At 45.0% G+C, this 15,976-nt stretch overlaps 1 pseudogene; it reads right to left on the minus strand.

Moving 5' to 3' along the window:
- Positions 1–13,063: 13,063 nt before the first annotated feature.
- LOC148046385 (ribonuclease pseudogene) lies at positions 13,064–14,456 on the minus strand (annotated as a pseudogene).
- Between the last annotated feature and the right edge of the window lie 1,520 nt (positions 14,457–15,976).

A 15,976-nucleotide genomic window follows, 5' to 3' on the forward strand; every position in this document is an offset into this window, starting at 1 on the left:
CAAAAGGAGATTTCTTCCAACAACCAGTTCTCCGAGCTGCCTGGAAAGTTACCAACTGGTTGTCCTGAATAGGTGCGAACTGGCTGAATCCCACCACTGCCCAGAAACCACACTGCTAAAGGCAGGAAAAGGTGGACAAGAGCGAGTGATGATAGAAGAATTAAGAGACTGTGCCTACATGACGGAAGAAAATCATCTAAGTGTACACAAGATGAAATGGCGCAATGCAATGTGAAGTTGTGTGCAAGGATTGTTCGGTGCAGACTGCAGGAATTTGGCTTAAAATCTAGAATTCCATGAAAAAAGCCACTTTTATCTCTCAAACAAAGGTCGAAAAGGCTAAACTGGGCTAAAACCCATGTTACCTGGACAGAGGAATAATGGGACAATGTTATTTGGAGTGATGAGAGTGGTGCTATTAACCATCAAACCTCAAAAATACTGTATAATTTTCCCAAAAGGTTTCCACAATTTTAGCCACTACTGTAGCATTAGATGACAATTGTAGTCATTTTTCTTAATTGCAAGAAAAAAAGTGCACCAAATATTGATTGGTTATACATAAACCAAACATTCAAATAATCTTCCAATCATGACTCCCAGGATAAAGTGTTTGTTCAACTCTTGAAATTTTTCTGATCATTGTATAATAGCGAGAAACTAGGTATCTTTTGAACCTTGTAATATCAAGGATTCTCATCCCCCCCCCCATGCATAACACAATTTCCATTTCTGTTTATCCACAATAAATTTCCAAATCATTGATTTTTATTCCATTGGGGGTTGGGAGTGGAGAGGGATCTATAAAACAGAAACTGCCAGAATTAATATAAAAATGAACTTAGGTAGATGGGTTTAGAATATGAGAACATGCTCTAAACACTTTCATTCATGAAACATATATCAATATATTAATGCCAACATATTATCAATAATGCCGATCTCTGTCTTATGCTATGGTGTAGTGATAATGTGACAGACCTGGTGGCTCTGTGGCTAAGACACTGAGCTTGTTGATCAGAAACGTGGGCAGTTTGGCGGTTTGAAACCCCAGTACCACGTAACGAAGTGAGGTCCTGTTACTTGTCCCAGATTCTGCCAACCTAGCAGTTGAAAAGCATGTAAAAATGCAAGTAGAAAAATAGGAACCACCTTTGGCGGGAAGGTAACAGCGTTTTATGCCCCTTCGGCGTTTAGTCATGCTGGCCACATGACCATGGAGACGTCTTCGGACAGTGCTGGCTCTTCAGTTTTGAAACGGAGATGAGCACCGCTTCCTAGAGTCAGGAATGACTAGCACATATGTGTGAGGGGAACCTTTACGTTTACCTAGAGATCATGTGAAAGTTTATATCCATGTTTCTGCCTTGGGAGGTTGAAGATGTATAGATTTCAACTCCCAGTGACATGCCGCCTGCGTAGAGTTTATATGTGTTATTGTTCTGTAATATGTATTGAGCTCCATCCAGAGACAAACCTTTCATTGTTTAGAAAGTTGGTTTTAGTAGTGTTTTGACCTTACCGAGTACCCTCCTTCCTCATTTGGGGGGAAATGGGTGAATACTGAGAAGTCAGACTCCATTTTATAACATTCTGAGGAAACAGAAGTACCTGGAAGAATCCAGCTTAATCCATGACACGTGTTTATCAGAGGGCAAAATCCATGTTCTATGTGCATAACACCGCTAGTGAAACTTGAACTTTATCTGTCTTTGTTAATTGTTATGCTCACGAGCAACTCAACGTTGTTTGTTTTGTATTCGGATTCTTACTGTACGTATTTCTATTTTTCCCAGTTTAAGCTCATCCTGTTCCTTTAATAAAGCACCAAGATCTATGTACACAGTCTGGTTTATTGAAGGATAGGGGAGTTTAGCTGCCTGTCAATCTACACAAACCTGTAGTGAGGAACAGAACACCCAGAGTTTCCCAGCCAGTATGAAAAAGGTTGCGTATCAGGTTGCAGCTTTTTCCAACCTTGGCTTCACTAAATCAAAGAAAAGGGAGTAGATATATGGAGTGCCAAGCTAATTGCACTCAAATGGGACGTCCTATGGGAACCCAACTGCAGATAGATCCAACAAACCAAAATGAGATAAATTACAGATAGAATAGATTAACAGGATTGGAAGGGATCTTGTAGGTTAGCGATGGCAAACCTTTTTTGGCTCGCGTGCCATAAGCAGGGGGAGCGCAGGGTGGGTCGTGTGTGGGCATGCTACACCCATAATGCAATGAGTGACCCCTCTCCAGCATGCATACGTGCATGACAGGCGCCCCCATTTTTTGCATGCTTTTTTCGCCATCCCCAGGCTCCAGAGGCTTTATAGGAGCCTGGGGAGGGTGAAAACAGCCTCCCCTACCCCTCCGGAGGTTTCAGGAACTTCCCTGAAGTCTACGGAATGCAAAAAAATGGCCCTATGGGCAAACCAGAAGTTTGGGGACAGACTTCCGGTTTGCTTGTAGGGCCGGTTTAAGCCCTCCGGAGCCTTCCGGGACCTTCAGGAGGCTTCCCTGAAGGCTCCGGAGGACTAAAAACAGCCCTATGAGCAAACCGGAAGTGACTCCGGTTTGTCCGTTGGGTCGTTTTCGTCCTCCAGAGCCTAAATGGCTTTAAAAAAGACTGACAGGGCAACGCCTCGCGTGCCAAATGGCTCCGCGTGCCGCCTGTGACATGCGTGCTATAGGTTCACCATCCTGATTGTAAGTCATCTAGTCCAAGCAACCACCGACCCAAGCAGGATGTGGCAGTCCAATCTCTTCTTGAAAGCCTCCAGTGATGAGGCTGCTACAACTTCCTAAGGCAACTTCTGTTCCATTGGTTGATTGCTCGCACTGTCAGAAAATTTCTCCTTATTTCTAGGTTGAATCTCCCATCAGTTTCTATTCATTATTCCTTGTCTGGCCTTTGGGTCCTTTGGAAAATAAATTGACCCCCTCTCCTCTATGGCAGTCCCTTACATATTGGCAGACTGCTATCAAGTCTCCCCTAGTCCTTCTCTTCTCTGGACTAGCCATGCCCAGTTCTTGTAAACGTTCTTCATATGTTTTAGTCTCCAGTCTCCTAATCATCCTGGTTGCTCTTCTCTGCACTTTTTCCTACAGTGTTTTTCTGAACTTTTCTGACCAGTTGCTGGTAGGCGTAGCCATGGTGGGTGTGCGCTAGTCGGCCTCCTGCACTATGGTGGGGGCCCCGTTTTCACTTTTCCCAGGCTCCGGAAGTTTTCCTTGAGTCTCGGGGAGGGTGAAAACCTCCTCCCCCGGGCTCTGGAGGCCCTCCAGAGGCCAGAAATGGGCCTGTTTCCAGCCTGTTTTTGGCCTTCTGGAACTTCCGGGAGACCAGTTTTTCCCCTTCCCCAAGCCTCTGCACAGGCCCTGCACTTACCTCGCATCCAAAATGAGATGCGTGGAGAGTCCTGGGAGGGAAGGGGTGGGGTGGGTGGGGCCAGCCAGGGTTGGGACTTGGAGGTTCTCTGAACTGGCCATAACATTAGCTAAGGGTTCTCTGGGAGAACTCATAATAGCCCACTCCTGATCACCCCTACTTCTTTTTGCTGAGTAGAATGGAAAGAAAAGTCTTAGGGAACACTTTGATTTCTAATCACCATAGCAATACTTTGTTTTGAGAAGAAAGCAGTTTATTATGCAAATGTGCAGCCAGATCTGTATCTCTACTACCAGTAAGATAAACAATTAGCATCAGATTAAATTGAGCTGACTTCTTGGTCCAAATTTCCATGGTCTTCTTTCAGGAAATGGGAGCCGAGTTTTATCAAAAAGAGGTAATGTAGTGAACAGGATCATATTTTTCACAGGTAATACTAATGTATTTATAGGTGCTGTTTCCTCTATATATGCAATTAGGAGCCCGGCCACCGATATGCGTGCAATCAACCAAATTGAAAGTAGCTGTGCTGTTAACAGAAGCTGGATACCAGGTGCTTTGGCAGATTTGTTTGATCACATTGGCAGGTTCAAAGATAAAAGTGTTGAGGTATTTGCAACGAGGACGGGTTAAGCGCCGATATTGCATCATGTTGTCACAATATGAGTTGGAAGGTGGGTAGCTGCTGACGCTGTCAATGTGCTTATTCTGGAATGCAGCCCAGTTTTGACCTTGGCTGGGCATGACCAGCAGAGCCCCCAAAAGAAAGGCCAAAGACGCCACCAGCAAACAGGAGATCTTGGAGGCCAGCATGGTGGGAGACTCCAGGAATCTGCAGAGATCAGAAGCAGAAGAGAAGTGAAAGTCCCCGACCTGTGGGCCGTGGGCCACTACTGATCTGTGGCCTATACACAACTGGGCTGTATGAGTGACTGGATGGTGTGTGGGCATGTACTCTCAGCCCAACTCCTGTGAGCAACTGGTGCTTGCGTATCCACACTGCCCCTCCCGCAAAACCATCCCCTCTTTTTCCCCCTCCCTCCCCACTTTGGGCCACCAACTTGGAAAGGTTGGGGAATTCTGTTCTAAGTGATCTTCTGACTTCCTCATCCAACATTAAAACTTCTCAGGTAGTGACTAGGTATGCAGTTGAGCTGTGGGCCCTTGTGGTTTGTGCTAGTGGTGAAATTCATTTTATTTTTTATTACGGGTTCTCTGGGCATGGCTTGGCGGGCGTGGCAGGGGAAGGATACTGCAAAATCTCCATTCCCTCCCCACTCCTGGGGAAAGGATATTACAAAATCTCCATTCCCTCCCCACTACGAGGGCCAGCCAGAGGTGGCATTTACTGGTTCCCCGAACTACTCAAAATTTCCGCTACCGGTTCTCCAGTACCTGTCAGAACCTGCTGAATTTTACCCCTGGTTTGTGCACTGAGCGGTCTCCTTACCTAGTACCAAACAGAAAGCTTCTGTGTATTCAGGTAGTCTCAATGTAGGAACAAAATTTATGTGGCTAAGTGAGAAATTTGTTAAGTGACTTTTGCCCCAATTTAAGCCTTTCCCCACCACATTTGTTTAGGAAATCCCTGCCATCCTTAAATTAGTAAAGCCTGGGGATGGTGTACCTAGATACACCCATGTTACACCTATCCTCCATGAGCTGCACTGGCTCCCCATTGGTCTCCAGACACGCTTCAAGGTGCTAGTCGTTACTTTTAAAGCCCTACATGGTTTAGGACCTGGCTACCTGAGAGATCGCCTCCTGCCAGTTACCTCCCAGAGACTGATAAGATCACACAGATTGGGCCTCCTCCGGGTACTATCGGCTGGTCAATGTCGGCTGGCGACCCCCCCGGGGAGGGCCTTCTCTGTTGCTGCCCCGGCCCTATGGAATGATCTTCCTGTAGAGATCCGGACCCTCACTACCCTTCCGGCCTTCCGTAAAGCCACTAAGACCTGGTTGTTCCGGCAGGCCTGGGGCTGTTGATTGGCATCCCTCCCCACTCTAAGTAGTATGTATGTTGTGTAATTTTAATATTGTATTTTTATTTTAATTCTATATATTCCCTAGTCTTGTCTGTAAGCCGCCCAGAGTCCCTAGGGAGTGGGCGGCATACAAATGTCAATAAACCTTAAACCTTAAACCTTAGTAATACAGTTGTTAAATGAATCTGATCTCCACATTGACTTTGCTTGTCAGAAGGTTACAAAAAAGAGATCACAGAATTCCAGAACACTGCAACTGTCGCAAATGTGTGTTGGTTGTCAAGCATCCGAATTTAAATCACATGACCATGGGGATGCTGCAACAGTCATAAGTGTGAAAAATTGTCATAAGTCATTTTTGTGTCATCGTAACTTTGAATAGCCACTAAACTGTTGTAAGTCAAGGACTATCTGTGTTGGAATGCATGTATATCTGTATATACACATAGTCCTTGATTTACAACCACAAATGGGGCCATATTTTTGTTGCCAAGCAAGGAAGTTGTTAACTGAGTTTTGCCCCGATTTTCTGACCTTTTTTTTCACTGCAGTTGTTAATTGAATCCTGCAGTCATTAAGTGAATCTGGGACTCTGGAGGCAGAGAATAGATGGGGGCGGGGCCAGTCAGAGGTGGTATTTACCAGTTCTCCAAACTACTCAAAATTTCCGCTACTGGTTCTGCAGAACTGGTCAGAACCTGCTGAATACCACCTCTGGTCTAGGCAAATGTTGTGTGAGGGAGAGGGAAGAAGGTATTCAGGTTACACTCTGAGCCAAATCTAGTCTGTATACAAAGAGAGATTTCTGCTCATTAAGAGAATCGACAGGTACATCAATATGCAGTATTTCTGCCAGCGAGATTCACATTAACTCCATGAGTAATTCTGAAAAGTTTGGGAGGATAGGAAATAGATGCTGGCTGTTTTGCAAACTCCAGAGTGTTTAGACAGAAAAGGAAGAAGGGCCTGAAATTGGAAGGCCAAAGCTCTTGGCATCAAAACCCAAAATCCAGGTGAATTTAAAGGGAAAAAAATGTTTTTTAAAAAGTTTGATTTCAGGTGTACTGGAGATATAGTTTCAAGCAAATGGATGATGCAAAATAGAAGAAAACTTCTGTTTCCCAGTTCCCACATGCTGGAAAATTGGAAATGAGTTTTCTCTTCTGTTTTAGGATAGGATTTGTTCAAAATGAACTGTGGGACCATAGGTTAAACATACCTATGAAGGAGCATATGAATCAATATCGGCTATTTGCTCTTATTACGAATTGCTCATGTTACTATATAATTGTTACTGATTAAACCAATATTTGTTCTTTGATTATGATATGACATACTGCTAGAAATCATTTATTAAGAATTAACCTTTGTTATTGGTTTCTGCTTATATTATTGAATACTGTCAGAAAGTAGTTGTTTTCTAGCCTAGCAAATTGTAAGCTTAACACAAATTACCACAAATGTTATCTTTACCACAAATGTTATCTCACTGCTGTGTCTCACTTCTATTCTTGGCTTCAAAGCTAGGCACATTCTTGAAAACATAGAAGAAGCATAGAAGAAATTCCTTGAAGCCTCTGAAGCATGAAAAACTGGCCCTATGGGCAAGCCGGAAGTTTGGGAATGGACTTGCATATCCAACACAGACATATATATAAACAATGGCTGCAGATTAGATTTTGATTTCCCTCCTTTTGAAAGGCCCACGATAGGAATTGAGGTGTTTTGGCACAGGTCTCATTATGCACCTTCAGGTAATGTTAAAATGGTAAGGTAAGCCTTGTACCTCTGGTTTATTTATTTTAATTTATTTAAATTTAATTTATTTATTATTAATTAATAATAATTAATTTAATTTACTGCCCTCCCTCTCTCCAATTCGGCCTCTTCAAAAATTCCTTTCTGTGTGAGGTGGCTCTTAAAAAATTCCTTTTTATGTGAGATTGCTCTAGCAAACCTCTTCTCTGTTGCTAAGGAAGTGGAAAAGCTGGAATTAACAGCTGGAATGGGGCAAAAAGGCTGGCATGGAAGAGAGCAAAGTTCAAAGAGCCATCACTCTTGATGGCTTGGCTCTCAAAACATGTTGGTGCTATCTGATAAGCGATGTTTTGAGATGGTTGTTTGCAGAGGTATAGATATGAAAAACTGTAAACCAGTGAGGCGAAAACATAGTGAAAGGGTTCAAGGTGAACAGGGAGTTCTATGAATAGGTGAGATGTCCCTTCGGATAAATGTCTGAGGCATTTATCACTACAACGCTGACAACTTTAAAATGTGGATTTCAACTCCCCGAATTCCCCAGCCACTGGGCACTTCAACCCCAGGAATTCTGCAGTCGGCATGCTTAGGGTGACCAGACGTCCTGCATCTGGCGGGACAGGGACGACTTTTCATCATTTTTCCCGTGTCCCGCCCGCTTCTCCAAAAACCCCGCTTTATTTTGGCGCTCGCTGGCTCCCCCGCCCATCATCAGCTGCCGCTAGCTCACTCGTTCCGTTCCCCCATCTATTCTATCTACTCTAAAAATCTAAGCCAGCCCAGTCTGCGCTCACTGATTGGCTGGAGTCCGCTTAGCACACCGCATGAGTCTCCATTTCATTTCGCCTTCGTGGCCGTTTGCTTTGTTTTGCTGCTTCACTGGTGAGTAAACTGGGAATTAGTAACCTGCACGGGGTTATGCCGCCGCCCTCCTCCCCTTCCGTGTGTGCGAGAAAGGCACCCGCGCCGCCGCGCTGATTCCTTCGCGCCCCTCCCACCCCTCTGCCTCCTCAGCAAGAGCGGCAGTAGACCTCCACGCAAGAGCAGCGGAGCGAATGAGCGGCCACGGCCGTCATTTTAAATGAGGCTCTGCTCGCTGCTCATCCTGCTCTGAGCTGGGAAAGGGGCGCTTTGGCAGGGCTTCCGCAGCGCCCCAAGGACCGTCGCACGAGGTCGTCGTCTCGGCTGCTGCTGCTGCTGCTGCTGCCGAGGGCCTTTAGTAACCTGTGCGGGGTTAGTGAAACAGTCGCCGCCGCCCTCCTCCCCTTCCCTGTGTGCGAGAAAGGGGCCCGCTCGCCAGCCCGCCCCAGCCCGCTCACCCTTGGGCTCCGGGGGCAGCACCTTCCAAGCTCTGCCGCTTCCACCCCCAGGTGTGGTTGGGAGGGAAAAGCGCTTGGCGCGAAGAAAGACTTTCTTCCAACCAGTGGAACCCCCAATCGCCAGGGGCATCGGACTTCAAACCCTATCACAGGAAACCCCACTCGCCAAGATCGTAGGACTCCAAGTCCCATCCCCTCTGCCTGTCCCCGCCAGTGCAGCCCCTGCCACATCAGCCGGAATCTAATTCAAGAGATCTTAATCTTGACAGCGTTGTTGGAATCTGCGGTTGAAATTACTTTAATCAGTGGGGTAAAGTTCTTTCTTTCACTCGCCCGAGCTCTGATGTGGGGGAAAGAGAGGACTTTCCTTACGCCCGCATCAGAGCTGGGGGGGTGGGAGAAAGGACTTTACCCCATTGATTAAAGTAATTTCACATGCAGATCCCAACAACGCTGTCAAGATTAAGATCTCTTGAATTAGATTCCGCTGATGCGGCAGGCAGCGCGGATTGTAGCAAGGACAGCCGCCGATCGCAGCCCAATTGCGCCAGGGGTTTCCGCTGGTTGGAAGAAAGTCCTTCGTGCCAAGCGCTTTTCCCTCCCAACCGCACCCCTCTCGCGTTCTTCGGCCCGCTGAACCAATGGGGGCCTGGGGTAGGCGGAGCCCGGTGAGCCTCCCAGGCCGAGAAATTGGAGGGAGCGAAGTTGTGAACGCTCCGAGGAGTGAGTAAAGTGCCGCGCTCGGAGGAAGTAGCGGCACATGATTGGAGCGGGAAGAGGGGATGAGTTGGGGCATCCTCGGCATCCCCCGGGTGATCTCCGGGCCCCCGGTTTCCCCATCTCCTCTGCTATGGGGAGACGTGCATCATAATGTTGTAAGCTGCCCGGAGTTACCTGTGTGTGAGGTGGGCTGCCCTATGCATTTGCATGTGTGCGCTGGAGAGAGAGTGAAAAAGAGAGGGAGAAATAATTATATTAATTAGATAGATCAGTGTTTCTCCACCTTGGAGACTTGAAAGTATGTGGACTTCAATTCCCAGAATTCTGGGAGTTGAAGTCCACATACTTTCAAGTCTTCAAGGTGGAGAAACACTGAGATAGATGATAATGAGATGAGGGAGGGAGGGAGGGAGAGGGAGAGAGAGAAAGCGAGACCATAACTAGATAGACAGATAGGCAGGCAGATAGACGGATGGATAGAGAGAAAGAGAGAGAGATAGGTAGGCAGGCAGATAGACAGATGGATGGATGGATGGATAGAGAGAGAGAGGATGTGTATAATTAAGGTGACCAGACGTCCCTAGCAAGGCCGCGGGCTGGGAGTAACCGCCGCGGCCAGCTCCCGTCAAAGGTGTCCCTCTTTACCAATCTGAAAATCTGGTCACCTTAAACAAGCAGCTGAATTTTTTTTCCAGGCTCTCATATTCAGTCAAAAGCTACATTACTTTAAGAAAGACAGGGCTGTCAGATTGCAGTCAGCCGGCAGTTGGTAGAAGTAGCCTGCAGTACTGCACTCTATCCACTGCGCCACCGTGACTCACTGCTTAACTTAAAAACCCCAGCTTTCAGGAGAATCTTTGGAGAAGACTCAAATGAACAGGAAGACAAAAGAATGGAACGGAAGAGTTTGAACACGCTTTCAGGGTTCCAGAGAAAAGGGAAGAGAAATCCCCAGATCTCCTAGATCCCAAGAAATCAATAATTCCAAACAGTAGGTAGAAATTATAGAGAAGCATATTTGAGCTAAACCTGGGAAGTGTGTTTAGATGTCAAGATAGGGAAGAAGTAACTTCTGCTCTAGAAAAAGTGGAAGTGGTTTTATGATTGTTCATTAAGGAATCCACCCTAGATGCCTTCCAAAACATTTTCTGCCCCTATGATTCTTGATTTTACTTCCCCCTCCACTCATCTTGGCCCAGAAAAATCTCTAACCATTTTAGTATCTCACCTGAAATTCTGGGGCTGTTTCAGTCTCCCTTTTGATTTTTTCAGTTGCTTTGTGGGGGAAAAAGCAGGCACAGCTTTCTCTGAGAGCTGCCTTTACTCCTCTGTAGAATTTGTAGTTGGAGGCAATCAGAAAGAAAGAGAATAGCTTTCCTTAAATACTAAAAAACTCTCGGGGAAAGGCGGGACTATGAAAGAGAAAGTTAATGAATAACCAAAAGTGCAGAGATGCAGAAGAATAACCTGTTTCTAAAAACGTTGATAGTTAATCTTTAATCTTCCTTGATTTATTGAGACATTAACTGTGTGATAATAAATTAGGTAGCAAGCATATCCTGCCCATGGATCTAGCAATGTTAAAGTTGAACAAAAAGACAAAACATGGTAAGATTCCTCTTTTCCTAACAATGAAAAAAAAATCTGGAAGTGATTTAGTTGGGGGGAGAGGGGGAAACACTAGCAATTTGTTACTTAAGACATGTTATATCCCAATTTTAGGAGGTATACACACACACACACACACACACACACACACACACATATATATACATACATACATGCATGCGTACATACATGTATACAAGCATTGTTTATGTGCTGCATTCTGGATGGAAGGCAGTGAACTGCCAATAATCTTTTTTGCTGTCCTCACCACTCTCTCTACCACCTTCCTGTCTGAAGGAGCCCGGGGAGGGCAAAAAATGGGCCTAACAGGCCAATCAATGGTTCAAAAACAAATTTGGACTTCTGGTTGGGCCATTGGCCCCATTTTTCACCCTCCCCAGGCTCCGGAGGCTTTCCTGGAGCTTGGGGAGGGGAAAAATAGGCTCCTGTGGGGCCCTGGAGGCCCTCTAGGAGCTGGAAACAGATTATTTCTGAACTTCCAGTTGACCCATTGGGCCTTTTTTTGCCCTCCCCAGACTCCAGAGACTTTCCTGAGGCCTTGGAAGGGCCAAAACAGCCTCCCCCAGCCCCCTCGAGGCCCTCCAGAAGAAAACCAGAAAAACTTCTTTATGACACTCTCACAGATCTCCAAAATATTTTTTTTTGAGAGCTGTTTTGGTTATTCCATGTAATCTTTATGTTTTTTGGTGCGCTGAATCCAAAAATGACCTCCATTTTGTCATAGGACATCACGTTTCCTGACAATTTAGGTAACTATGTTAAATAAGGCAGTATCTCAAAATAAATGGAAATAGACTTATAAAATTAAAGTTTTATTACAATATTTTCATGAAAATCCTTTTTTGAACTGAAATGAGCTCACCTACACACACTAAACTCAATTCTTCTTCCTGGTGAGGCTTCTCTTGGTGCATTTACGCTTGTGAGTAGCATCTGGAATGTCTCTCTAAAGCGTCCAACAGTAGTCTGCCATCATTGTAATGCTCCATTTTCCTTGGTATCTCCTTTCCATCTCTTTAATGTCTTGGTGGAATCGTTCACTTTGTTCTTCACTCACAGCTCCCAAATTTTCAGGAGAGTAGTCAAGGTGGGACTGGAGGAAATGCACTTTCAAACTCATCAGGCAACCTAAAGTTTGAACTGCTTTCAGCATTCTTCCAACGATCTTTTTGTAGTGAGGATCTTCGTTATTGCTTAAAAATTTATGTTCAACTTCTTCAAATGCAATCCACCCTTCTTTTTGAGGATCTGTCATGGTGTTGACAAACTCTTGATCAACTATAAGCCTTCTAATGTCTGGTCCGACGAACGCACCTTCCTTCAATTTTGCCTCCAACAGGCATGGAAACTTGGTGACCAAGTATTTGAAGCATTCTCCATCTCTTGGAAGTGATTTTACGAGTTGCTTCCTCAATCCCAATTTTATGTGGAGAGGTGGTAGAAGAACTTTATGGGAAGGTACCAAAGTTTCTTGGAGAACATTTTTTTCACTGACTGTTAGCACCCTCGGCTGCCAACTCTTCTTGGTCCAATGATTTTGTCAGTCTCGACTGTTCCATAGACACAGAAAACAAGGGTATTCGGTATACCCAGCTTGTTGCCCGAGCAGCATACACAAGACCTTCAAGTCCCCACACACTTGCCAACCATGGTCTTCATATTTAAGTTTACGAAGAACCAATTCCAAGTTCTCGTAGGTTTCCTTCAAGTGTACAGAATAACCTACAGGTATGGAAGCGTAAAAACCGTTGTGGAGTAAAATTGCTTTGAGACTTCTTTTTGAAGAATGTATAAAAAGACGCCATTGCTCTGAATCATATTGGATTTTAAATTGACCCATCAGACTTCAACATCGATGCAATAAACCAACTTGTCTTCCTGGACAAAGTAAGGAATGAACACCTTTTCACAATGTCTGAACCATGAAGATGACACTCCTGGCAACAATAAATTCCTGCTTTTCAGCCTTGATCCAAGTAACTCAGCGGCATCTTTGGGAAGATTCAAGTCTCTTACCAAATCATTCATCTCCTCCTGAGAAAACAATTTTGGTCTTGTATCATCTCCAAAGTCAGAACTTCATTCGTCATCTGGTTCAGGTATGACTTCACCTTCATCGGAGCTAGGTATCTTTTCCAAGGTAGCAGGGGGCTTGGATACTGGTATATCTGTGCCATGGGGGATGGGACCAATTGCTGAGTGAAGATTGGGGTATGAAATGGAATGCTTCGATTTGGAATTAAACCCTTTCACATCGCATTTGTATTATGGTCACAGACCAGCATTATGTTTCAAAACACATTTCCTCAGGAAGGAAAGCAAATGGTCTAGTTTAAAATGAAAGATGGCTACATTTCCTAGCAAAAAAAAAACCTCTGACCCTATAAACGTAATTTGGGCATGTAGCATTTTAAATACCACGACTTCTCATATGTCATCGCCCATGGGAGAAGTGAGTTGTGATATTTAAGTCACATAGATGAAGAATGCTAGTTTGGGGTGGCTGCTATATACTCCAATATCCAGTTTTCTGTGCAGAATTATTAGCCTCAATTTTCCTCAGAAGGCAGAAAAACAGAAAGTTTGACGTTAGAGAAACTATATCAACATTTTGATGGATACAACAGTCATTTTGATTCACAGCCACTAGAAGGCAGTATAGAACAAACAAAAAAAGAGAGACTGAAATATATTATTGCCATAATTGGGGTTGAATGTCTGTTAGATCACAGCAAAAACTTCAGACCTGACTATATTTTAGACCTCACCACTTTACGATGTGTAAACTACAACATCTAGAATTTCCTGGAAGTTTTTCTGTATCACTTTGCAGCTATCTTATGGTCACCAGACCCAGATATGGTGAGCAAATGAAGGCCTGCCACAGCTCAGATCCCCCACAATTGTATTGGGACTACATCTCCCAGAGTTCCTGTCAGCCAAGCTGGCTGGGAATCATGGGGAATCATAGCCCAATCTATTTGGATGTCCCCAGCTTGTCTAAAACAGTTGGAGAGGAAGACTGAAAGAAGAGGGGAAGGCAGGTAGAAAGAAACTAAGAAAAAGAGCAAATTGTAACTGAAATACACCATTGCAGTAAAAATAGGAAATAATCTTGGCTTCTAAAGCAGCTGAAGATATATAATCCCTAACTAGCCATCATGGTTGTCGATATTTCTAAAGAGCTTGCTTGAAATGCACCGGCAGGCCATTTATGCAGGCAACTCGGATGTGCTGGGTGCTAACCGTGCCTCGGTAATTACAATTGGGAGGTGTGGCTCCTCCCCCTGTCACACGGCAAACGGTGAGCTCAAAGGCGTTATTGCTGTCGTAGTAATTATCACTTGAGTAAGTGCCTCCATTTTTGCAGATGACTTTCACTGCTGTGGCTTCCCCATGGATGAAGGCATTGGTAGGTTTACACTTGATGTTTGTCATTCCTCTTCGTTGCATCATCAGGTTGCAATAGGCCCGGGCGTCCACTCCGCTATTGGGCTTTGCGGCGACATGCTGCCGGTTGAATTTGCCATGAGGGGTTTCTCTCTGGGCAAGCGTTGGCAAGGATCCCAGCAGCAATGCCACAAAGAGTACCAACACCGAATAGGCCAACTTCTGAGGCATGGCGACAACTAGACCTAAAAGAGAAGAGAATGCAGATCGCAAAATTGATATCGGGGTAGTACATTTGCATCTTGAAAAAGTACATTTGGGACAACCGTGACCTGGATGGCTGAGAATCTTCACAGATATCGGAGTGAGAATTTGCATCCCAAACTATCCATCGGCAGAAGCGTACCATATTTTTCAGAGTATAAGACGCACCAAGATTTTGAAGAGGTAAATTAAAAAAAAATTTTTTTTTCACTCAGCACACCTCCCAAACCCTCTGCAGTCCTCATTTTTTTGTGAAAAACGGGGCATGCAGAGAGTTTCAGAGGCCTGCAAACAGGGGTGGGTTTCAAAAATTGTTCGAACCTACTCTGTGGGCGTGGCCTCCTTTGTGGGAGTGGCTTGCTGCCCATGTGACCGGATGGGAGTGGCTTGCCACCCATGTGACCTGGTGGGAGTGGCCAAGACGATGTTATTACTAGATATTACTAATTACTAGATATTATTAATATTACTAGATCATTATTAATGCATAGATAACTGTGGGACATTACACACCCACCCACACCCACAAACTATGACAGTGCTAGGAAAACACCAAAAAAAAAAAAATCCCCCCCCCCCCCCAAAAAAAGACTGCCAATGAAACCATTTTTTTTTTCCTAAGCCTAAGAACAGGGAAGACAAAGTCACTGGAATAAAAACCATCAAGGCAACGTGGAAAATTATAAAGGACAGGCACTCACAGAACCATCAACCACCTCAGAATTACCTAAACAAGGAGTGTCAGCCTCTGCTTCACTGTTGCTTCGGCTGCCATGAAACGAGGAGGGAGGGCATGGAAGAGTTCTGGAATTCAAGCTTCTGCAGAGGGGTTTTTAAAAAGAAAACAGTCTTCTTGGCAGGGGGAATGGGCTGTGCTCCTGGTTTTGGGGATTCCCCCCCCCACCAAAGACCAGTTGCAAATCTCTCCAAATCCTTTTCAGGATTTTCTTTTTAAAAAATGCCTCTCTGCAGACGATCTTGAAATCCCCCACCATCTCTGCTTGCCTACAGCCTTGGAAGCTTCCACAGAGAAGCTTCTGCAGAGGGGTTTTTAAAAAGAAAACAGTCTTCTTGGCAAGGGGAATGGGCTGTGCTCCTGGTTTTGGGGATTCCCCCCCCCCACCAAAGACCAGTTGCAAATCTCTCCAAATCCTTTTCAGGATTTTCTTTTTAAAAAATGCCTCTCTGCAGACGATCTTGAAAACCCCCACCATCTCTGCTTGCCTACAGCCTTGGAAGCTTCCACAGAGAAGCTTCTGCAGAGGGGTTTTTAAAAAGAAAACAGTCTTCTTGGCAAGGGGAATGGGCTGTGCTCCTGGTTTTGGGGATTCCCCCCCCCCACCAAAGACCAGTTGCAAATCTCTCCAAATCCTTTTCAGGATTTTCTTTTTAAAAAATGCCTCTCTGCAGACGATCTTGAAAACCCCCACCATCTCTGCTTGCCTACAGCCTTGGAAGCTTCCGCAACTTCACAGTAAAAGCAAGTAAGAACTTCTCTCGCTCGTGAGATTTTCTTTACTGTG

Source organism: Thamnophis sirtalis, unplaced genomic scaffold (assembly GCF_051295495.1).
Source record: "Thamnophis sirtalis isolate CommonGarterSnake01/CBP01778 unplaced genomic scaffold, rThaSir2_p1.2 scaffold_4, whole genome shotgun sequence".
Lineage (NCBI taxonomy): Eukaryota > Metazoa > Chordata > Lepidosauria > Squamata > Natricidae > Thamnophis > Thamnophis sirtalis.